This window comes from Pseudorca crassidens, chromosome 19 (assembly GCF_039906515.1).
Source record: "Pseudorca crassidens isolate mPseCra1 chromosome 19, mPseCra1.hap1, whole genome shotgun sequence".
Lineage (NCBI taxonomy): Eukaryota > Metazoa > Chordata > Mammalia > Artiodactyla > Delphinidae > Pseudorca > Pseudorca crassidens.
The window spans coordinates 48,928,115-48,952,907 of NC_090314.1; the positions used below are offsets into that span (position 1 = coordinate 48,928,115).

The window sequence follows — 24,793 nt, forward strand, 5'->3', positions numbered from 1 at the left end:
CTCGCCCCGGGCACTACAGATCCCAGTCACTCCTCAGCTAGGGGCTGGGTCCTGAAAAGGCAGAGGGAATGAAGGCTGTGTAGTGGTATCTGTGGCATCAGCCAGCTCCAGCCTTAGAGGACACATCGGGTTGGTCCCCCACCTGTGGCTCCATGTGCAAGTCCAGTGGTTAGTTTCTTTCCTGCCCTTCCCCCTCTTCTTTGGACCCTCTGTCCCCTCTCCCGAGCCCCTTGAGCGTGTAGACTCCTTCCATCCTGCCTGGCTGGGCCCAGGCTCTCTGCCTCTCCTCAGCTCTCCCCGCCCCACTTGAGTACCTCTGACTGTGCATCCTGCCCCCGCAAAAGCCTTGGTTGTGTTGCAGGATGATGGCTCTGAAACCTCAGCTTCTTCCCAGTCACCCAGCCCCCCACGCCTTTTCCCTGCCCTCCCCCTTAGCGCGCTGCGCCTTCCTCCCTGAACCGTCACTGCTCGCCCTCCCATAGGCCTTTGCACACACCGCTCCCTCTGCCTGGAATGCCCTTCCTCTCTTCTTGCTTGGCTGCCACTGCCCCTTCCTTCCAGACTCAGGATCCTGAGAAGGACACCGAGGGGTCCTGGTCACCGCCTCTTGGGCTCACCTGGGCTAAAGGGACACAAGCTCACAGAGGGCGAACACGGGGGTAAACCCCAGAAGGGAGGGGCTGCCTTTTTTCTCTTTTTCTTGGGGGTCACTTCTAGAAGGACATGGTGAGAAGCTGCCGTGGTGGGCCTGGAGCTCCTTACAGGGAAAAACAAGAAGCCAGTTTCCCAGCCTCTCCCGACATCCTCAGAAAGTGTTTGGAAGGGGAGGCGGACCCGGCGCTCCCCACTGTAGACTGAGGCTGGAGGGGGCGTGGCTGGGAACGCCCCGCCTCCTCAGGCTCAGATGTAAATCAGGACAGGGTCGGTGGGGCTGTAATTAATGCCACTCGCCAGCTGCGTGACCTCGGGCAGAGGCTCAAGTTTCTTCATTTGTAAAATGGGAAAAATAAAATAATAGCCCCTCGTAGGGATATCGTAAGAAATGACAATATATGTATGAGTTACGTGGTACAGTGCTGGACACAGTCACTTCTTAACAAATAATATTAAATTATTGCTATTTTTATTATTATTAGGAAGAGAAAACATGAATATCAAGGGACTTAAACATGAAAGAAACACAATCCTCAACATACAAAGCCCTAACTACAGCCACTTTTATTTTTAATCAAAGTAGGTCTTTGATAACCCTTTACTGCTTGATGACATACCATAAGGGCCAAAAAGTAACCATACTTTTTCTGAAAGTAAATTTAAATCCTAAAGAAAAAAAAAAAATCCATCCTCAGCTGTCCTTACCCCTTAGGCCCCTCAATTTACTTCCCTCCTTTTTTTGCTTCTCTTCATCATGAAGCTTCTTCAGCTAAACTTCCTTTCAGAGCTGAGTTCCCTGGACTCTGCCCTTTCAGTGCACACCGAACCGCCAGTCATCCTGCCTCACCGTAACCTGCCTCCTGAAGAGTTGCCTCCCAGCGGTCCTGGTAATTAGGCTTCCTAATTACTCAATGCAGTGCCCCTTGGCAGGCCTCACCTTGCAGCATGGGTGCTGTTGTTAGCCTCAGTTTTTTTTTTTTTACATCTTTATTGGAGTATAATTGCTTTACAATGGTGTGTTAGTTTCTGCTTTATAACAAAGTGAATCAGTTATACAGATACATATGTTCCCATATCTCTTCCCTCTTGCGTCTCCCTCCCTCCCAACCTTCCCTATCCCACCCCTCCAGGCGGTCACAAAGCACCAAACTGATCTCCCTGTGCCATGCGGCTGCTTCCCACTAGCTATCTATTTTGCGTTTGGTAGTGTATATATGTCCATGCCACTCTCTCGCTTTGTCACAGCTTACCCTTCCCCCTCCCCATATCCTCAAGTCCATTAGAGCATGCATCATTAAAACTGAGGCTACTACCCTGAGATAGCCTCAGTTTTAATGATGCATGCTCGGTGGAAAACGGTCAGACCATACAGGGGTAACATGTAAAAAATCTGAGGTCCTCCCTTCCCTCCACACGCACCCTAACAGTAACCACTGTCAGTAGTTTTTTAAACGGCGTAATCTTCCGTTCTTTATGCATATACACCCATATAAATACTCCTTTTACACAAACAGAACCACGTTTTATACTGTATAATACAATACATTTTATTTAATAATATTCATGGCATTTCCATTGGCTTCAGAGCTGTGCCATTCTTAATGGTGCTCAGTAGTTGGTAGGAAGGATGTACTGTTCTTTTTTTTTTTTTTTAAGCTGCTTCCCTATTGATGGACACTGTTTGAAAATTTTCTTTCCCTCTGGCCTCTGTGATGTGGTTTGCATCTGCAGTCTCTGCCTCCTGGCTTCCATCCTCAGTCCAGAGCCCACATTGTTGCCAGATTTGTGATCCAAGAGGGCGGATTTAATCGCCAACAGAACAGAGTTGAATTGAGAATTTGAGGCCTTCCATGGTCAGGTTCCAGCCTTTCTTTTCAAACCCTTGAGCAAGTCAAATTTAGATGCCCTGAGTCCTGCCCAGTGAAGCCCCCACTCCCGCTTTTCTCTTGGCCAGAAACGCCTGGCTCCGCAGGTGTGGCTCTGGGTCCCCGCTCATACCTGCAGCCTCAGCTGGAAGTAGACTTTCTCCCCAGACTCCTTTTCCATTTCATTGCTGCCGCCTGCCTGGTGGAGCCCCTTCCTCCCCTCCCAGACTGTGAGCACCTCTGGGGCAGGGCTTTGTCAACCCTGCACAGCTTCCAGCCTTGGACACTGTCATTTAGTAAATATTTATTGAACCAAACAAAAAAAGACAGGTGTTCCAAAGAGCTCCCCCCCACCACCAGTTTTAATGAATGTAATTGACATATAACATTGTATTGAGTTTAAAGTGTACACATAATGATTTGATATCTGTATGTATTGCAAAATGATCTCCACAATGTTAACATCCATCACCTCACATCTTTACAAAGTTTTTTTCTTGTGATGAGAATTTTGTTTGTAGTAGTGGAAAGGCAATGAGTTTGTAGTAGTGGAAAGGCAATGAGTTTCCAGAGTTTTAGATGATGTCACAATCATGAAAAACATATGGCATTGAATTAAAATAAACAGAAAAAAAGTCCAGTGGACCGGAATACATTTCAAAAGTAGACTTAGACTGTTATAAGGACTTAATGTAAGACACACCAGGAGCAACACACTAATGGGAAAATGAATCTGTACTTGTAAATGGTATTGGACAACAGGATTATAATTTAACATTTTTAGTTTCAATTTACAGCTGATCATGAGAAAATTCAGCTGGCAGGTTGTCATGTAGAAAGTGCAAAAATCACTAGAAATTAAATCAACTTTAAAAAATATGTAATTAAACTAGTAAAAATAGAAAACCTAATCTTGGCAGAGCTGCGAGGCAACTAATATGTATGACTGGAGCACGTAAAGTAGTCCCCCCCACCCCGGGTCGCGGGCCTCCCACTGTTGTGGCCTCTCCCGTTGCGGGGCACAGGCTCCGGACGCGCAGGCTCAGCGGCCATGGCTCACGGGCCCAGCCGCTCCGCGGCATGTGGGATCTTCCCGGACCGGGGCACGAACCCGCGTCCCCTGCATTGGCAGGCGGACTCTCAACCACTGCGCCACCAGGGAAGCCCCAATTAGTTCAGTTTTTTAGCATTCAGTCTTTCAGACAAGATGTAAGAAACTAGATATGTAAGACTTCATCTCCTTTGACCTCATAATTCCACTTGGGGAATTTGTAAGGCATTAATCCCAAAGAGAAAAAAAAATGTTCATAGAAGTGCTATTTATAGCAGCAAAACAAATTGGAAACCATCTAGATGCCCAACAACAAGAGCATGGCTAATCAAGAATCTTAACACGATGGACAATTTACGTAGTTCTAAATGACAAATATAGAATATAATGACACATGTAATGCCAGGGACTTCCCAGGTGGTCCAGTGGTTAAGACTCCGCCCTTCCAATGCAGGGGATGCAGGTTCGATCCTTGGTCGAGGAACTAAGATTCCGCATGAGGTGCAGCAGTGTGGCCAAAAAAAAAAAGAACTAATGCCAGTACATGGAAATATATCTAAGAAGGAAAGTGATCATGACCACAAGGCAATCATACAAACTAATATACACACACGGGTAATAATTAAGTGAAGATGCATGTCTGATCACTGACATGCATTTTCTCATTCATTTGGTTAAATGTTTTGTTTTCCCGAGCACTGACAATGTGCCAGGCGTGGTATTTGATGCTGATGACACCATGGTGAACAAGCCAGTCATGAATCCTACCTTCCTGAAGCTTATATTTTAAGAGCAACCTCTCTCCCCAGCCCCAAATGTAGAGGAACATTCTAGAGGCAAATGTGTGCTGATTTCAATTTAGGTGCAATTTTTAAGTTTGTTAGAAGGAAGATGGAAGCAATAGACTGCTTTGAAATCTCAGACACAGGGTTGGGAACCTGTCTGACTGCAGAGGGAACAGCATTGAGTCAGACCAGCTTGGTCAAAGAGGAATTCAACAGGAAACGGCCTTGCAGTCAGTCCTGGTCCCTGAGGAAAGGATTTTCTAACTTCATAGATGCTTAACCTCATTTCTAAGGATCTGAGGATCCTTGGTCACATTTGCTTTACCTCACTGTGTGTGTGTGTGTGTGTGTGTGTGTGTGTGTGTGTGTGTGTGTGTGGTGAATCTTTCAGTAGTTGTAGACGTGACATATCACACCAATACTTCACCATGTATCAAGTAAAAACAAAGACATTCTCCTATAAAACCATAATACCGTAATCACATCTCAGAAATACAACAGATACTATAGTTTTTTCTAATATGTGGTTCGTGTTTGAATTTCTCCAGTTGTCCCAATAATGTCAGCTATTGTTTAAGTCTAGGACTCAATTTGGTGTCGTGTCTCTTCGGCCTCTCTTAATCTAGAATAGTTGACCTTCTTGTCTTTTATGACACTGGATTTTTGATGACTTCAGGCATCAAATGTTTGGTAGAGTGTTCGCAGTCTGAATTTGTCTGATTGTTTAATCTTTAAATTTATGTTAAACATTTTTGGAAAGAAAACCACAGGGGTGGGACACAAATGTGTCCTTCCCGTCGTATCACATTGTCAGTTTGTTCCCTTATTGGTGATGCTGGCTTTGATCAATTGGTTCATCTGATGTCTACCAGATCTCTCCACTAAAAAAGTACCTTTTCTCCTTTGTATTTAGTAGATAACCTACGGAACTATATTCTTTTTTTTAAAGATTTTTTTTGATGTAGACCATTTATAAAGTCTGTATTAAATTTGTTACAATATTGCTTCTGTTTTATGTTTTGGTTTCTTGGCTGAGAGGCATGTGGGGTCTTAGCTCCCCGACCAGGGATCAAACCCACACCCCCTGCATTGGAAGGCGAAGTCTTAACCACTGGACCGCCAAGGAAGTCCCTAAACTATATTCTTTTCTTTTTTTAATAATTTTTAAAACATTTATTTTATTTTTGGTTGCGTTGGGTCTTCGTTGCTGCGCGCAGGCTTTCTCTAGTTGGGGCGAGCAGGGGCTACTCTTCGTTGCGGTGAGCGGCCTTCTCATTGCGGTGGCTTCTCTTGTTGCGGAGCACTGACTCTAGGCGCGCGGGCTTCAGCAGTTGTGGCTCACGGGCCCAGGTGCTCCGCAGTATATGGGATCTTCCCGGATCAGAGCTCGAACCCGTGTTCCCTGCATTGGCAGGTGTATTCTTAACCACTGCGCCACCAGGGAAGTCCCTAAACTATATTCTTAAAAAAGCCAAGTTGCTCACAGCAGTACTATTCATAATAGCCCCAAACTGAAAACTAGCCCCAAACTGAAAATTACCCAAATGCCCATCAACAACAGAATGGATCAATTATGGTGGTTCCACACTATTAAGCAGTATACAGCAATGAGAATGAGCAACCTACGACCACATGCGACAGTTTAAGGCTCACAAAAATATTGAGCCAGATGCATTCATACCATATGATCCCATCTATATAAAATACAAAAAAGAGGGTAACACTGACCTATGCCGTTTGAAGTCAGGAGAGCGGTTACCCTTAGTGGGAGAAGTTGTAACCAGAGGGAGTCACACATAGAATTTAGAAGAACAACAAACAGGGAGGAGATGTCTGGAATAGTTACGGCAAGAAGCTCACATAAGCCAGTGAGAAAAACACAGGAACCTCCACTAGTTTTAAGGCATCTAAGGTTAGAATACATGAGCCAGTAAAAGCTGGGAACAGAATTCACAAAGAAGGAATACCAATGTCTAATACGCCTTTGGAAAATGTTTTAAATCACTAGCAATAAAAAAAAAAGAAAAAAAGGCAAGATATGCCTCCAAAGTGCCAACAAAGATTGATGTAACAATATGGTCAATATTTATAATTAAGAAAAATCTGCTTACAAGTTGAAGAGTAGTAATAGCTAGGGAATGAGTAAATGGAATGTGGTATATCACATCATGAAATAGCATACAGCCATTAAATGGTTTTTACAAAATTAAAAGATACAGAGAAATCCTTTTTCTAAAATATTAAGTACAAAAACAAGACTCAAAAACATTTGCGTGTGCGTGTGTATGTGATATATAAATGAATGTAACTTGTATATGAGGCATAGAGACAAGATAAAATTGGTAAAGATCACACCAAAATTTAATAGAAGTTATGTCATATTCTGTTATATTATGTATTGATTATTTAACAGGGGTGATTTTTCTTTTTAGCATGTCTGTAATTTGCAGCAATGGGGTGGCAGAGGACAACTTTCTCTCTGTCCAACCAAGTGATTCCAGTCGCACCCTCCGTCCACTCCCATCACCTAACTGGTCCAAGCCTGCAGCACGTGACCCCACGGGGCCAATCAGAGTCTCGTGGGGGCAGGGCGGGCTTTTCCCAGGCGCGAAGGGAGCCCTGCAGGGTCTGGTGCAGCACAGAGGGGACAGCCTGGCTCCAGGAGGGGAGAGTGGAACGTGGGTTCGGGGTAGGTGGCACTGAGACCCAGGCTGGCTGAGACCCTGGTTACAGTTTTCCCTAGCCACTCCAGGCCTGCCCCTTTTGTTGGTGGTACGCGGGCCTCTCACTGTTGTGGGCTCTCCCGTTGCGGAGCGCAGGCTCAGCGGCCATGTCTCACGGGCCCAGCCGCTCCGCGGCATGTGGGATCTTCCCAGACCGGGGCACGAACCCACGTCCCCTGCATCAGCAGGCGGACTCTCAACCACTGCGCCACCAGGGAAGCCCCCTCTTGTTTTTTTTTTTTTTTCTTTTTTCTTTTTTTTTTGCGGTACGCGGGCCTCTCCCGTTGCGAAGCACGGGCTCCGGACGCGCAGGCACAGCGGCCATGGCTCAAGGGCCCAGCCGCTCTGCGGCATGTGGGATCTTCCCGGATCGGGGCACGATGGGTTTCCGCTACTTGCAGGCGAGGAGGCCTGTGTGGAAGGGTCAGCCTCAGAGTGGGGTTTCCAGAAGGCGCGCTCAGGGTTCTCACCTTCAAGAGCTGGATCACCGGTGTAGGCACCCGCCTCAGGCTCTTTCCATTAACAGACCCTCCAACGCGAACCTGTTGATCTTGCACTTATCAGCTGAGTGTTTACAGAAGGGACAGCTGGAGAGGATGCGAACGCTGTAATACAAGTTTGCATTTCAAGACACTAGGACACGAAATTCTGTAAGTACTAAATGGCCGTCCATACGGACAAGATTGGAATGCAAATCAAAAAGGTAGCAGTCAGGGGACAAGCTTTTGGAAGGCTTCCTCCTCTTTGAAAACCTTATGACGTTTCTATATAACACTGTAACAAGTGAGAGAAATGGAAACCGTGTTAATGTTTACTGAGCACGTATAGTCTTGAGCACGTATAGTCTGCCAGGGTCAGTATTAGGCAATTCCACATGCACTGTATTTTTTTTTTTACATAAATTTATTTATTTTGGCTGTGTTGGGTCTTTGTTGCTGTGCGCGGGCTTCTCTAGCTGCTGCGAGTGGGGTCTACTCTGTTGCGGTGTGCAGTCTTCTCATTGCGGTGGCTTCTCTTGTTGCGGAGCACGGGTTCTAGGCACGCGGGCTTCAGTAGTTGTGGTGCATGGGCTCAGTGGTTGTGGCTTGCGGGCTCTAGAGCGCAGGCTCAGTAGTTGTGGCTCACGGGCTTAGTTGCTCCGTGGCATGTGGGATCTTCCCGGACGAGGGCTCGAATCAGTGTCCTCTGCATTGGCAGGTGGATTCTTAACCACTGCGCCACCAGGGAAGTCCCTGTATTTTTAATCCTCACATTCCTCTATTTCATGGATAAGGAAATTGAGCCAGATAGGCTGCGAGCCAGGATCACATATCTAGTGATTGGTGGAGCAGGGCACTCAGTTCAGTTTGCTTCCCTGCATGGTCTTCTTTTATTTTGTGAACAAAGTATGCATTATAATATAATGAACATTTGCGAACCCACCACCTAATCCAAGAAGAGAACATTACAATACTTACATCTACCTATGTGCTTCTCTCTCTCTCTCTCTCTCTCCCTCTCTCTCTCTCCCTGTTCCTCCCACCCAGTCTCTATTTTGTGTTTATCCATGCCTTGCTTTAAAATTTTTTCATTCTTGGGGTATAATATAAATACAGGAAGGTGAACACACCATGTTCAGATGTTCAGCTCAATGAATTTTCACAAACTGAACACACCCATGTAACCAAGGGTCGGATCCAGCAAATAGGAACATTACCAGTATTTCAAATGCTTTTAAACGTTTCTTCCATAACCTCATTAGACATGGATATTTCTTCTTCATGAATTGTCTGTTCATACATATTCTTGATCATCGCATCTGTTCAGGTCTTAGGGGCTTAAAATTACTGGGTCTCTATATTTTTCTCATTGGTCTATATGAGCTTCTTGCCATATTTGTTAGAAATCTCTCCCCCCACCCCAAAAAACAAAAACAAGAAAAAAAAAAAAAACGGGTCTTCCCTGGTGGCGCAGTGGTTGAGAGTCCGCCTGCCGATGCAGGGGACACGAGTTCGTGCCCCCGTCTGGGAGGATCCCACATGCCACGGAGCGGCTGGGCCTATGAGCCATGGCCGCTGAGCCTGCGCTCCGCGACGGGAGAGGCCGCAACAGTGAGAGGCCCGCATACAGCAAAAAAAAACAAAACAAAACAAAACCAAGGGACTTACCTGGCGGTCCAGTGGTTAAAACCGCACTTCCGCTGCAGGGGGCAGGGGTTCCATCCCTGGTTGGGGAACTAAGATTCTGCATGCCGCAGCCAAAAAATAGGGGAAAAGAAAAAGAAATATCTTTCCCCTGTTTGTTGTTCATTTAAAATTTTTATTCCCTGGCGGTCCAGTGGTTAGGACTCCGGGCTTTCACTGCAGGGGGCCCGGGTTCAGTCCCTGGTCGGGGAACCCTCAAGCCACACATTGCTACGCCTATATCTATGTCTGAAGTATCTTTTTATCCCCCCTTCTCCTCCACACAATTGGCGTTGTTAGTAAGGTCTGCAAAGCCCTTTGGGGTCGCACTGAGTTCTCTCCTTCCCTGGAAGCCTACTCTTCCCCCTTTTAAGCACCGGCACCTTTTCTGTTTCACTAACCCTCCCTCCCACAAGGCCCTCAGAAAGACAGTGTTACATATATATTTTTTCAGGATCAGAATACATTTTTATGATTATAAAAAATGTTACCTATTTATAGTACACAATTCAAAAGGTAGAAAAAGTTACAAAAAAGAAAGGTTACCTAAAATTTCACCACTAAGAAACAGGCTTGTTAACATTTTAAAGAATATCCTGCCAAACTGTGTCTCCTCTCCTCTCCTTTCCTCTCTCTGTATAAAACTTTACGTAGATGTTTTAGTGTTGATTTGTAACATTCTTTCATATGTCAGTATGTCATCAGTGTATTTCCACCCAGTGCTTCCATGGCTGCGTAAGATTCCGTTGTATGGATGTCCCGTAACTACCCCTTGTTGGACATTCAGGTCATATCTCTTTTTAATTTCCAAACATGTAAATTGTAGAAAATACAAAGAGAAGAAAATAAAAATCACCAGGTATCCCATAAGTCAGTGATAACCACTGTTAACACTTAGGCATGTACAGTGTTTCTGAAACTCTGGTGAGCCTCAGAATCGCCTGGGAACCTTGTTTACAATCCAGATATTCCTTCATCTTGAGATTCTAATTCAGTAGGTCTGCTGTAGGGCCTGGGCACTTGCTCTGTAAACAAGCACCTCTGGCGATTTGGACACCCACGTTTAATAACAAGAATGCACAAAGGTCTTTTCAGACTTTACTTGATTTAAAAGAAAATAAAAATAAGGTCATATTATACATCCAGTTTTTTAAAATCAGTTACAGTGTGAACCTCTATTCATGTCGAAATACTCTTATAAATTGATACTGTTGTCTGCCTAGTATCCCATTGTGTGAGTGTATTTCAGTTGACACAGTCAGTGCCATATTGTTGGACATTAATTTTCCCCCAGTCATTGTTGTTATAAATAATGCTGTGTAGCAGAATCTTTGCATAGATTCTTAATTATTTCTTTAAGTTAAATTCATAAGAAGTGAACTCTGGGTCAAAGGTCTGTGTTTTTGAAGGCTTTTGACGCGTGGTGCTATATTCTCCTCCAGAAGGGTTGCCCCCAGGGCTGCTGTCCCCATGAGCTCACTTGTGTGGGGCAGTGTGGTGAGTCGTTCCGTCTGTGGTCTCAGCCAGTTCTGCCAACCACTCAGGGGTCAGCATCAGCACAGCTCCTGGCACATGCGAGGTGCTCAGTACTTGTTCTGTGCCGTAAGCAGGAGTATTTCCTCCACTGAACAGATGAGGTCACTGAAGGATGAAGAGGTCAAATGACTAGTTCAAGAGCAGGAATTCAAACCCAGCCTTGAACCCAGAGCCCAAGCTCTCTTAACCATGCTGTTGATTTTTAATTAATATCAGAGAGGGAGGAACTGTGATGGTTGTGGGAGCAGTACTTTTTAAAATATGGTCCTAAAAATATACTGAAGAAATCAGGAAAAGGGTGTGAAAGGGTGGAGAGAGAGAAGGGTTTGGGGGACCCTCGCAGACATTCCTTTGTAGGTCAAGTCTGTTGTGTCATTGGAGGTCTGAGTGATGTCACAGTGGTGGTGATGATGGGTCTTGTGTATATATCTGACCCTTTGTAGCTTCCAGGGCAAAGCAAGTCAAACTCACTGAACGCTGAGCAAGGAGTCGGGTTCTGTGGGAAATGCAGAGAGCTGTGGTTCCTTCAAAGACCTTAAGATGCCCCGTGTCTCGCTTCCCTCAGTTTTATTTACTCTAGAAACATTATAATAATATAAGAGAAAGTTACACATAATCCCAACCTCCTGGCACAATAAATAATTTCATGTCTCCCTTATCCTCTTCTATTCATTGTCCATACATGATCTGCTTTTAAAGGAGGATGCAATTCAGAGGATGTTAAACCCTTGCCTATAGGACATAGGACAGCTTGCCTTTCCACCTCCCCTGGTCCAGCTCAGTTCAACACACATGTGTTTTTGTTTTTGTTTTTTTCTCAGTTGCTATTTATTTGCCTTGTGTTGTTCCCAACATCACACCTGAGCCCAGCTATTCATAGGAAAGGGGACTCTGCCTCCTTTGCTAAGGTAGCTGGAGCCATTATCCTCTCACATAAGCTTTATTAGAGAGGTTTTTATTCATGGAATCTAGTAAATGTTTGCTTCCTCCACTGCTTATTCAAAGTCATTGAATATTGTAATTTTTTTGCATTAATCAGCATTATACCTACATGCATGCTGTATGAACAGTGGAAAGGAATGATGAGGCGTGATGTTTACTCTGATGCTTTTGGTGGGAACGTTCATCTTATGAAGAAATGAACTGAGACCTAAAGCATTCTCCCAAGGAACACCTCTTATGCATTCCACTGAATTTGCTTCTTAGTTTTCTTTTTTTAACTTTTTCAGTTATTTTTTAAATTAATTAATTAATTTTTAACAATTTATTAAAAAAAAACATAATGGTACAAAAAGTTTGAAAGTAAAAGAATTGGAAGAGATATACTGTGCAAATATAAACCAAAGGGAAATTGTATAATAACAGATACAGTAGACTTGAAAGCGAAAGCGTTACTAGAAATAAACAAGGGCACTTCATATCAACAAGTCCAATTTACCGGGAAGTTTTAAATTTTGTATGCACTTAACTTCAAATTATATAGAGCAACAGAGCTACAAGGAAAAAATAGACAAATTCACTATCATAATAGGAGATTTAACATACTGCTATCATTCACTGATAGAGGATACCTCTTTCAGAACCAGTAGACCCCCCTCCAAAAAAATTAGTAAGGATATAAAAAACGTAAATAACGTGAGCAGCAAATTTGATTCAACAAGCAGATATATAGTCTCTATGCTCCAAAACTTTAGATTACAAATTATTTTCAAGCACACTTGGAACATTTTTTAAACTGACCATGTTGTGCTATAAGGCAAATTTTAACAAATTTCAAAACACACATGTATTGAGCACCTGTTGTATGCCCTGAACTGGGGAGATAAATGGATGAGACATGCTTCTGCTCTGAAGGAACCATTTAATGGGGGAGAGAGACCCTAAAAGAATCATGTCAACATCCCCATAGAACTCTCCCTGTAGATCTCCCCAGGAAGCTGTGGAGAGGCAGGGAGGCTTGTTTTGTTTGTTTGTTTGTTTGCTTTTTTGCGGTATGCGGGCCTCTCACTGTTGTGGTCTCTCCCGTTGCGGGGCACAGGCTCCGGACACGCAGGCTCAGCGGCCATGGCTCACGGGCCCAGCCGCTCTGCGGCATGTGGGATCTTCCCGGACCGGGGCACGAACCTGTGTCCCCTGCATCGGCAGGCTGACTCTCAACCACTGCGCCACCAGGGAAGCCCAAGGCAAGGGTATTTTTGAATTCGGTTCACAGGTAAGAAAACCGAATACCCTAAGGTCATTTACATTGTAATGGCAGAATCAGAACCTGAACTCCTAGACTAGATTCTCAGCCTGCGCTGCTCCAACCCTCGCCTCCTCCCATTCTTGGAGCCCCACTGCCATGCGACTGCCTGAGTCCCAGGGAGGGGCCCACGCAGACTCTGTCCACCTCCTCCTGCCCCAGCATCTGCCACCCCAAGCGGAGTGGGCCCTCGCCACCTCCTTCCACACTCCCTTCCAGCTGCGTTGTTTTGTGACCTCATTTTCCCTTTAAGACTGCCCTTGGACTTGATTTCTGCAGAACCAGAATGTGGCGGGGAGAGCAGCATACCCCATGCTGCCCTGACCTCCCCAGAAGTACCCCCCTTTCCCCTGTCACACTGTCCATGGCCTCTTCTTGCATCTCCCTTCCAGGTGCACCTGAGGAGGGTCCAAAAGCTCAGAAGTTAGAAACAAATGATAGTTGCCAGGGACCCACCCATGGGAATTGCGGGAGGACTCTGCATCTGGACCGTGGATTTATTTTTCTTTTAATTCTTCTGAAGAGCAGCTTAAACACTCAAGTCCTTGGCTTTATTTACTCTTATCACTTCCTCTTATCCGGATTGCAGCATCTGCTACGCCTGGTTCCCAGGCTCTCTGCTGTGAAACAGACTCTTGAGCTCACAGCTCTGATCTGGGCAGAGGCTCTTCAATGTTAAAAAACAATAATGGGGACTCCCCTGGTGGTCCAGTGGTTAAGAATCTGCCTTCCATTGCAGGGCACGTGGGTTCAATCTCTGGTCGGGGAACTAAGATCCCACATGCCACGGGGCAACTAAGAGAGCCCAGGTGCCATAACTACAGAGCCCACGCACTCTGGAGCCCGTGCACCACAACTAGAGAGAAGCCCACGTTGCAACGAAAGATCCCACGTGCCGTAACTAAGAACCGATGCAGCCAAAATGAATAAATATTTAAAACAAACAAACAAACAAAAAATAATGGCCTTCCATTACCAAATGCTAAAGGTACAAAGCATCTTTAAGCATTTTCTTCCTTAATCTTCCAAGAAACTCATGAGATTGGTCATATTGGTGTCTTCCCCAAAGTGAGGCTTGCAGAAGTGAGGCAGCTGGCCCCAGGGCCCAAGAAGAGATTTGTACCTGGGTGGGTCCAGATTCCAGAGTCACCCTCCTAAGCCCTCCACCGTGCTTCCAAAGAAGGTGTGGGTAAGGAAGATTCCATTGGTTTGTCATTGCAGAAGTCAGCAAGTGTTTAATCTTTGGCATATAGTCTTAGGGAGATCCTAAAGTTTCCCAAGCAAAAAAGATTCTAAGTTCATTTAACTTTTGTGTTGAGAAGCCAGAGCTGGTGTGTTCAATTAAGAATATGCAGGTTAGGACTTCCCTGGTGGCGCAGTGGTTAAGAATTCGCCTGCCAATGCAGGGGACGTGGGTTCGGGCCCTGGTCTGGGAAGATCCCACATGCCGCGGAGCAACTAAGCCCATGAGCCACAACTACTGAGCCTGTGTGCCACAACTACTGAGCCTGTGTGCCACAACTACTGATGCCTGTGTGCCTAGAGTCCATGCTTGCAACAAGAGAAGCACACTGCAATGAAGAGTAGCCCCTGCTTGCCGCAACTAAAGAAAAGCCCATGCACAGCAACGAAGACCCAACGCAGCAACGAAGACCCAAAAATAAATAAATTAATTAATAAAAAAAAAAAGAAGAAGAAGAATATGCAGGTTAGAGGAGGCACAAGCCACCTACTTGGATTGGGGTCGGCAGGTACCTCCTCGGCATCCGAGCTCCCACTTTAGGGAAGTGAAAACCCTGGGATTGTTTTGGTTGAAGGGACAATTTCAGTAAACCAACAGAGAGGAAGTAAAAATAACAATTTGTTACTTATACATCCCAGAAACAGGGTGAGGGGCGGGGGGTTGGTGGCACAATGGGCCAGGGGGAGGGCAGCCCTCAGTCCCAGGTCATCAGTGGGCAGGACAGAGAGAGCAGGGTAGCAGGCACCTCGTGCTTACCAGGTGGTTGGGGCAGAGGTCAGTAATTGTTTTCTTTTTTTTCTGAACACCACTTTTATTTAATATGCACCACATGCACATGATGCAGGCAGGGAGAGGTTATGAATCCACGCATTGAAGGTGAGACCAACTGGGACTATTGTCAAACGTGCGCTGAGTCAGTTAGGGTGTTGCTCGAAGTTCTTTATACTTAATGGTTTCCTCGAAAGTAAGTGCAGAAGCAGAAATGTGTACACATCCCAAAGCATCTTCTGCACTTGGTTTCCTGTGCTTTCTTTGCATTCTGTTTTTCTTTTGCCTTTTCTACTAGTGGTATTAACTGCTGGTGTTCTGCTAAAGTCTTTAAGAATTCCATAATGAATGGCAGATAATTATGCTTCCTTCTGATGTTTTCAATCTTATATCTTTTTAATTTCTGTACTTCTTCAATAAGCACCTGATTTCTGGCAGCCTCTGACTGAATAGCACTTAACATGTTATTACCCTGATCTGTATCCATGGGTTCCTCCTCAGCAAGTTGTCTTTGTAATTCTTCTATCTTCTCTTCATATATCATTTTTCTGTCAGACACAATGGCCATTAAGTTAAATTGAATTTCACCTTCACTGTACTTTTGTATCCTTTTTTCTATGACGGGCCTCACTGCGCTGATCCAATCATCTTGATGACATACACCTAAATCAGTGGGTCCTTCTCTTAATCCATCTAATTCCTACAGCCTTACATTACTAGGAACATAACTGACAAAGTGAAAAGCATCTTCTCTTTCTGATGTCTGTGCATCAAATTCAAACATCTGCTGTCTGGCGAAAGAAACTGTTGTGTACTTGTCGAATCACATCCGAATTACTCAGTGCCAAACCTTTCACAGCTGCATCAAAACTTTGTGAAAATTCTTTAAACCCTGATAATGTCTCTCCTAAATGGACATCTTGATGGATACAGTTCAATAACACACTTACTATGGCTGGAGTAGCACAAGCATTATTAATTACCCGCTTGGCAAAAAATATCATGTCAAGTCTGGAGTCCTGAGCCCCAGAGCCTGCTGGTTCTTCTCCTGGCTGCCACTTGAAAAGAAAAATCAGGGCTTCCCTGGTGGCACAGTGGTTAAGAATCCACCTGCCAATGCAGGGCACAGGTTCGAGCCCTGGTCCCGGAAGATCCCACATGCTGCGGAGCAACTAAGCCCGTGCGCCAGAACTACTGAGCCTGCGCTCTAGAGCCCCTGAGCCACAACTACTGAGCCCGTGCGCCTGGAGCCCGTGCTCCGCAACAAGAGAAGCCACTGCAATGAGAAGCCCGCGCACCACAACGAAGAGTAGCCCCCGCTTGCCCCAACTAGAGAAAGCCCGTGCACAGCAACGAAGACTCAATGCAGCCAAAAATAATAAAAATAAAATTAAAAAAAGAAAAATCAACCCATGAACTGGATTTATCAAAATTCTCAGGCTCTCAACTCCGTATTTCTTCTACTTGGGCTCCTCAGCAACTGAGTGCTTTAATGAGCTCGGTGAAGACCCGGGGTCATTTTCCACGCAGCGCCACTCTCTGGCATTGCCCATCGTGCCCTCTCCCCCACCGCTCCATCCGCTGCCGGCCACTGGAATCGGCACACCCGCACTGGCTCGTCAACCACACATCCCCCCCGCCTACTCCGTCACTAATTTTTCAAGGGGTCAACTTTTTTTTTTTTTTTTTTTTTGCAGTACACGGGCCTCTCACTGTTGTGGCCTCTCCCGTTGCGGAGCACAGGCTCCAGACGTGCAGGCTCAGCGGCCATGGCTCACGGGCCCAGCCGGACCGGGGCACGAACCCGTGTCCCCTGCATCGGCAGGCGGACTCTCAACCACTGCGTCACCAGGGAAGCTCCAAGGGCTCAACTCTTAAGTGGTTATTTTAAAAGGTGCCCCCCAAAAAGCAAAGCAGGAACTTCGGGTGGGAATCCCAAACTCAGACCCTTATCTAAATGTCCAGACTCTGGGTGTGAGCAGGTTTGTCATACGGTAAAGTGCCGAGGCAGCAACTCCAAGGAGTTGTTTTTCTCATCACAACTTTAAAAAGAGTGCCATCCGTGCCTTGCTTCGAGAACCAAACAAGTCCTTGAATGTTGCCACATCAGAAGGTCACGGAACTGCCAGCGAGTGGAGCAAAAGCTTGTGGTGAATCGTGTCAGGAGTTCTCACAATCATATTGTGCTGTGTTTCAGACACGTCTCGAGAAAGGAATGCAGCGAGTCACAGGGACATTATGGTTGCTGGGCAGTGGAGCCTAATTTAGAGGGGACCCCCCAACACACTTTTTTTTTTTTTTTTTTTCGGTTTTGAAATAGGCACAACCCTCTGGTCATTCTTAATAGAGACCAGGATATTGAAGAATGTTTCTGCACTCTGATAAAAACAGTAGTGCCAACATGATAACATATGGCCATTCTCCTTCCACTTCAGTGTTGGAGTGGGGGCTGGGATGCAAAAGGGGTGGGTGGGGACTGTGGCAAACCGGTGAGCCCCCTCTCAGGTGGGCAGCTCCACCCAGAAACTGTGACTGGCGCCTTACAGGCACACTGGCTCAGCACTGTCAGGCCTCCCAATGTTCCTGAGAGAGTTGGAAATGCAGATTTTTATGTGAAATCCCTCCAGTTTTCAATGCTCGCTCACTTTTCTGTCACATACCGTGACGGCCAAATGCACCTTGCTTGTGGCTTATCAGTTTCAAGTGCCTGGAATAGTTGTTTGGAACTGACCAGTCTTCCTGGTCTCCCGTCTCTGCTCCGCCCCTTATTAACTGTGTTATCAAGAGAATTGATCTCTCCGTTATTTAATACCTGTTTCCTTATCTGTCAAATGGAGATAGGAATTTTACCTATTTCTGAGCATTGCTGTGAGGATTAACGAGAAAGCCTGGGAAGCCGGTGCCGGGTACCTAGCCAAGTGTATGGTAAACATTAACTTGTATCATTATTTGTGGTCTCTTTCCATAAGTGCAGGGTGACCATATGTCCTAGTTTGCCTGGGACAGCCCTGGCTCAAGCTTGTTGTAGTGCTGTAATTATTAGTAACTCCCCTTCTCATTCTCAACATGAGACAATAAATGATATGGTCAACTTATATAAGCAGATACTGGTGTGATGCGGTTCAGGACTTGAATAAGGTTTAGTCCTAATGGAAAGGTCATGGTTCCAGTTGTTTGAATGTCCTTGGACAAGTCACTTAACCTTTCTGTGTTTCGGTTTCCAAATTCTAAAGGACTGACAAGATGAATTCTAAGACCCTCCAGTTCATATTCATTCTGTCATTCGACATTTGTGAGTCCAGACTATGGCAGGCAAACGCTGGGGACATGGAGAGGCGGAGGATAGAACCTGAGCCCTCAAGGGGCACTTAGCCAATGAGGAACTCATTGTGTTGTGTGAATGGGGGGGAGGGATCCTACCCTTTTTTCTATGTTATGTGAAAGACCGTTAGTTAGAAATTGTTGGGCTTCCCTGGTGGCGCAGTGGCTAAGAATCTGCCTGCCAATGTAGGGGACACGGGTTCGAGCCCTGGTCCCACATGCTGCAGAGCAACTAAGCTCGTGCGCCACAACTACTGAGCCTGTGCTCTAGAGCCCATGAGCCACAACTACTGAAGCCCACGCACCTAGAGCCCGTGCTCCACAACAGGAGAAACCACCGCAGTGAGAAGCCCACTCGCCGCAACTAGAGAAAGCCCGCGCGCAGCAGCGAAGACCCAACGCAGCCAAAAGAAAAACGAAAAATTGTTCATAAAATAGTTCTTGCGAATCCAATGGTTTATATTTGAAACCTCAGTTTCTCACAAACAAATCATTAGATTTTAGTTTAATTCCCCACACGTTTCTCTTTCTTTGTTTGAAAAAAATCTTCACTGTGGAAAATACAGAAAGGCCTAAAGGAGATTTTTTCTTCCTTTCTGTTGACTCTGCAGTAAGCAGTAGGGGGGCGGGGGGGCTTCTAGTATTTTAGCTTTAAGTTACTGCCCCCCCCCCCCAGTTCTGCAGCCACTTTGGCAAAGCTAATTTTTTTTTTTGTTTGGCCAGTTGAACCAACCCTCCCCCCGCCCCCGCAGTGAAAGCGAGGAGGCCTAACCACTGGGCCGCCAGGGAATTCCCCAAACTAAATTTTTTAGAAGTCGCTCTCTCTGTTTGTCCCGGTGTCTCCTTTATTATAAATCCTTTCACTCATTCATTTACTCATCCTAAATCAGAGGTATGAAGCATCTAATGCAGCGCTGGGGCTGGGGCTCTCCTATCCGTGCTTTTATGAAATAATCTGCTGACGACTCCCACGGAGAAGTAAAACAAGTGTGGCTCCGCGGAGGCCGGCGCGGGCGGCGGGCGCGTGATTTCTGCGCCGAGACGGCTACGCCCCCACCCACGCGCGCTCCCTTCCAGGGTCGAATGCGGAGCTGGGCCCGGCCCCAGCCGCGGGTCCTGGATCCTGCCCTTCGCTGGCTGGTCAGTGAGGTTGGATTGTCCTGGCCCAGAAGGCCACTTCCCGCCACGACCGGAGCCGGCCGTTGTTGTGAAAGTTGCCCCCCGGGGAAGGAAGTGGCTTTGGGCTGTTTATTTTGGCTGCGGGCTAACAGACGGCGCCGGAGGCCGCCGACCTGGGGTTCGCAGAGCTGGGCTGGGGAGCCTGGCGGACCTCGTGGCCGCGGCGGGGCTGGGGGAGGGGTCTGCGCCCAAAGGCCCCGGGCCGCGCCGCGGAGATGGGGGCGCATCGCGGAAGGAGGGCGCACGGCCTAGGTGGGGGGCGCAGCGGCCACGAAGACCCGGAACTCCGAGGACGGGCTGGGCCCAGCACCTCGGGTCCTGGAGGCGGGCGTGAGGGAGGATGGGGTCAAGGTGGGCCCGCCCCTGGGATGCTCTAGTAGAGAGAGACGTGGGGACCAGGCAGGGGAGCGAGGCTGCGGGAGCTGCCCGTGAGCAGAGGGGTGCAGGGTCCCCCCAGAGGTTAGAGGCGATATGGGGCTCGGCATCCCCCGCCCTTCCTAGCCTTCGTACAAGATGGGGCCTGGGAAGGGACAGGCCGAAAATATCGTGATGCTTTAGTCTGAGAAGACAAAAGACAGCAGGGCATGATATCAAACACTCTTAAATCGCCACGGGGTGAAGGTCAGGGCGGGTGAGGATTTGCGTCTCCGAGAGCCCCAGGGGCCAGCTCCCCTCAGCCGGCACCGCCTGGGGGACCCAGGCAGAGCCATGGGAGGGTGAAAGCTGCCTTTCCGAATTTACCAGAATTCCTATCCCCCCTTCACACCATCCTCTCGCATGTATTAGGTGACAAGCCCATCTCTTAACCCATTCTCTGCCAGAGTTTGCTTTAACATCTTAAGACACAGCATATCACATCGTGCAATACAGACATTTTAAGGGGGGAAAAGAGCGTCTCTAGAGGAGGTTGGCTGCTGGAGAGATTGAGAGAGACACTGCACACAAGCGTGCGTGGGGCAGCCGCGGAGCCTCCTCGGGGCTGTGTGTGTTCGGTTTTGTCCCATGCTCTGTAATGGACCAGCAGTTTGGTCTGGCTGGAGTGGAAGGGCTGCTGGGGAGGAGGCCGGAGAGTAGGAAGAGCCTGGAGGGTGGACGGTAGAGGGGGAAGCCCACACTAGCTCAGGATTTTGGTGGCGATGCTGCATGGTTGGGCAGAGTATTGGGCCTCGAAGGCGTGTGACTCCCCTGCCCTCCATGGAAGGAATGCCCTGCCGCGCCCCCGCCCCCCCCAGGTCCAGTGTGCGTGCAGGGACATGGACACAGCCTCTAGCAGAGGGTGGCGCAGGGTGGGACGCCTGGTCCCCAGGGTTGGCCCCTCTGCAGGGCGGAACTGGCAGCTTCTGCTGACTCGGACATTTCCAGGCCTGGCCTCAAGGCCAAGTGGCTCATTGAAAACAGCTGCTCCTTTTGGCTGGCAGCCCTGCGGGCGGCTGTGGCTCTCCCTGGGATGACCCCTGGCCTCTGCGTGGCCTGGGGAGGGGTGCCAAAGGGGGAGACGGCCGGGGAGGGGGGCGGGTGGTGCGGGGAGAGACTCAGCGGCTGGAGGCCACCCTGCTGCGCCCTCTGGGACCAAATATGGTCAGCTCGCCCCAGGCTCGCCAGCTGGTCCCTGGTCCCCAGCTCTCTAGGAGCTGAGCCAGGCTGTTTGCTGGGTCCCCAGTCTTTGATTCTGCCATTCCCCGAACTTGGAACACCCTCCGTGTCCTTGTCTCTGCTTGCGCCTTTCAGGGTTTTGTTTGACGTGTCCCTCGTTCAGTAGATATTTGTGGAGAGCCTGCTGTGTGCCAGGCACTGTGCTCGAGTGAACTTCCCCTCCGCTTCCTTCAGCGTGATGTCTTCAGCTTGTGATGGGGAACAGCCGTCTCATCGGAGGTCAGACCTCTGGCTGCCTCTGCTGCTGGGCTGAGTCCGGGAAGCTGCAGGGACAGCTGAGAGGTTTGCTGCTGAGAAACAGACAGTTGTGATCTCTGCACTCAGCCTCAGGACCAGCACATTGTGTGTACCTTACAGCAGACGGGAAAGGAAAGGAGGCGACAGTGACCCTCAACCCGGAGGGAGGAGGTGGGGTTACTCAGTGTAGGGCAGATATCTTTAAAACCCAGTTACCTCTGAGCACGGGAATAAATTTCCAGGGTGATGCCTTGGATGTCTGAGAAGCAAGGAAGTATGGATTCCACACCAGAAAGATTCCTTCAGTTACCTGGGAAATCCATTTCTATCCATTTACCCCCAACCATGTGGTATAAATTAGATCTGACTGTTTTGCACACTTGTTGATGTGTTGCTTGTAACTTTTTCATGGATTGCTTTGTGAGTTCTGCATCTCCAGCTTCACTGTAAACATCTTGAGGGCAGAAGCCACATCCTTAATTTCCCTATAATATCTAGTTCAGTGTTTCGTAAATGCTTGTCATTGTCATGAATGAGAAAGTCTCTGGGGGAGCAGCCGGAGATGCGATCGAGGGGATGCGGTGGGTCCAGCCTCCAAGCACCTCCTCTGACGTGGCCCAGAGGCAGCCACCGGCCCAAGAAACTCATCATGGGTCTGACGGTCAGAGGGGACTCTGGAACAATGCCTCCAGGGGAGTAAGGCGCATGGACCAGTGTTCCAGACTGGTCCATGGACCTAGGGTTGTGTGTTCATCAGGATTCTTTGGTTACAAGGACAAAAGCGCGATGCAAACCAGCTCAGCAAAAAAAGAGAAAGGGATGTGGCTGCAAATGATCCCGAGTGATGCACAGGGCGGAGGAAGAGCCGCAGGAACCCAGGGGCTGGGGCTGGACATTCTGCACCACAAGGACTCACTTCCTCTCCTTCCATCTCTCAGCTCTGCGTCTCTTTCCATATTATCTCCTTCCTTGCTTACAACAGAAAGATCTTTTCCTCATGCTAGGAAACATGGCCGTTGGCAGCCCCAGTTTAGCCACGTGAACAGAGAGAGGAGACGTCAGGGCTCCAGGAGAGGACTCTGATCAGCCCTGTTTAAGTGCCAATCACTGTAGCCAGGGGGATGGACATGATTATTGGCCAGTAGTGAGCCTCGTGCCCACTCACATAGCTAGAGATGCAGGAAAAATACTTGATAAATAATAAGGGGAAGAGGGTGGGAAGTTTGCTAGGTAGACAAAAACAAAGACCAGAGACTACGGGCAGCTCCACGAGGTCAGGGATTCCGTTATCGTCTCCGTATGTTCCACGCAGAGCCTGGCTCCCGCCAGCCCGTATGGTGACAGGGGCTGGGTTGTATCTGGGTAGCTCATCCTCACACCCTCTGTGCCTGGCACCCTGCCTGCCACCTGTGAGAATCTCAGGGAATATTTGTTGAACAAATGAATGAATGACGTGCAGTTGGTTTTCGATGCACAGTTCCCTCCCTGGCCTCATTCATTCATTCACTCCCTGAACAAGTGCACCGTGGCCCACAACTGGGTGCCTGGTGGTGTGGTGTCGGTGTGGTTGCCATCCAGATACAAGGGGTCATCTTTGTCCTTGCTGAGGACCCTACCGAGGTCCTAGTGGGGGCCACTCCCACTCCCTGCATTGCCACCTGAGGCTCCCCAAGTGAGTGGAGCGAGGCTAGGGGGCTGGGTGAGGCTGGAGGGGACCTTCTTGGGAGGTGGGGGGCATCAGGCCTCCGCGCTTTGAGCTCCCTCTGCCGCTTCCCGTGTGCCCGCGGAGACCGTGCATGCAAAGCACACAGGGGCAGTTCTCAAAATGCCTGGTGCCCTTCCCTCTCGCCTGAGCGTTTCCGGCTCGGCCAAGGCTGGGCTTCATCTCTGCTTCCATTGGCCCCTGGAGAAACAGCTTCCTTCCTCCCGCCCCTCGACCCTGAGCGGAAAATGCTCTCCCTAGAGTCCCGCAGCCCCCTGCTCAGCAAAGCCCCTGGGTTCCACCGCTGAGAATTGGCCTCAGCCTCCCCGCCGCTCCCAAGTTCCTTATCCTTTTCTCATTTGCTGCCGCCGCTGCCGCCAAGGCACTTCTGTGACCCGCATTCCTCACCTTCTGCCCCCTGCGGATCCTCAGTGACTTCAGACTCTGAAGACTCAGCTCTCTCCGCCACCCCCAGACACCTGGACTTGAAGGGCTCGTTTGCCCTCATGTCCTGCTGCGTCCAAACCCACTGTCCTCTAACTAGGATGGCGCTGTGTGTTTCCTCGTGTTCCCCGCGTTGCCTGGGACATACCGTGCACATAGCGGGCGCTCCAGGTAGATATGTGGATTTGAACCCAGAACATAGGACAGCTGAGTGAGGAGGGGACTTGCGCAGTGATCCACGTGACAGAGGAGGAAACGGAGGCCTTGAAAGGTACTGCGATTGGGCGTCCTGCTCTCTTGCCCTCTGGGCCTCAGTTTCCTCATCTGCCGAGAGGTGAGAAGGTGGCGTCTCCCGACCCCACGGGCCTCTTTCAGACCCTGCATTTGCCATTTGTTACGATTTGATGTAGACCATGCGTGGGTTTTCTGGTCAGGGAGGAGGGGGAGCTACTGTCCCCCTGGGCTGCCGTGGGCTCCTGTGACGTTCTGAGCTGCATGTCCAGCCCCACCCATCTCCAAGAGCGCCTATAAAAGCAAGCACTACTTTCTCCCTTTTCCGGTCCCACGCCCTCTCCCTGCCGCCTGCCAAGGGCCACTTTCTGTTATTACTGACTCTCCTCGCTGGAGTGGAGTTTCTGAGAATCAAATGCCCGATCCAATCAAAGGCTCAGACAGGCCTGGATCAAGTCCTCGGCCAGTTTATGGTTCCTGGAGGGGGGCCGGAAGGGAGGGTTGGGGTGAGGGCAGCGGGGGAGGATTAGCTGTGGCAGTCGCCCTCGTTGGTCTTTTAGGAAGTCACCCGTGTCTTGCCCCGAGAGGACCCCCATCCTGGTGTTGTCAGAGAATAGAGTGACCAGTGTCCCTCCCCACTGGCCTTCCCACTGTGGAGTTTCAAACACGCGGCGACAGGAGATGTGGGCGCTCTGTTTTAGGAAAATGAATTTGGCAGCCGGGACAAGGAGCAGAAAGTTAGACGGGTTGGTTGTGATTGTTATTTAGGCATGAAATTCATTCATTCATTCGTTATTATATTAAGTATTACCGTATGTTGGGCAGAGTTATAGGTACTGGGGAATATAGTGTGAAGATGAAGTCCTTGGAAGCTTCTGAACAAGAGGGGAGACAGAAAATAAACAAAACCACGTCAGATCATGAGCTCTGGTTCTGGAAATGGCAGGTTAGCTTGTATTAGTCTAATTCTCTGGCCAAGAGTCCTTATCGACTAAGG

At 48.3% G+C, this 24,793-nt stretch overlaps 1 protein-coding gene, 1 long non-coding RNA gene and 1 pseudogene across 4 annotated transcripts in view; 2 read left to right on the top strand and 1 right to left on the bottom strand.

Annotated features, from left to right (window-relative positions):
* Positions 1 to 24,793, top strand: part of MRC2 (mannose receptor C-type 2) — a 54,706-nt gene that overhangs the window by 4,615 nt on the left and 25,298 nt on the right. The window lies entirely within an intron of this gene.
* On the top strand, positions 5,539 to 14,657 carry LOC137212221 (uncharacterized). Its single transcript, XR_010937402.1, has 2 exons — positions 5,539 to 12,988; positions 13,758 to 14,657. It is a non-coding gene; the product is annotated as an uncharacterized lncRNA (long non-coding RNA).
* Positions 15,065 to 16,098, bottom strand: LOC137212219 (ubiquitin carboxyl-terminal hydrolase isozyme L5 pseudogene; annotated as a pseudogene).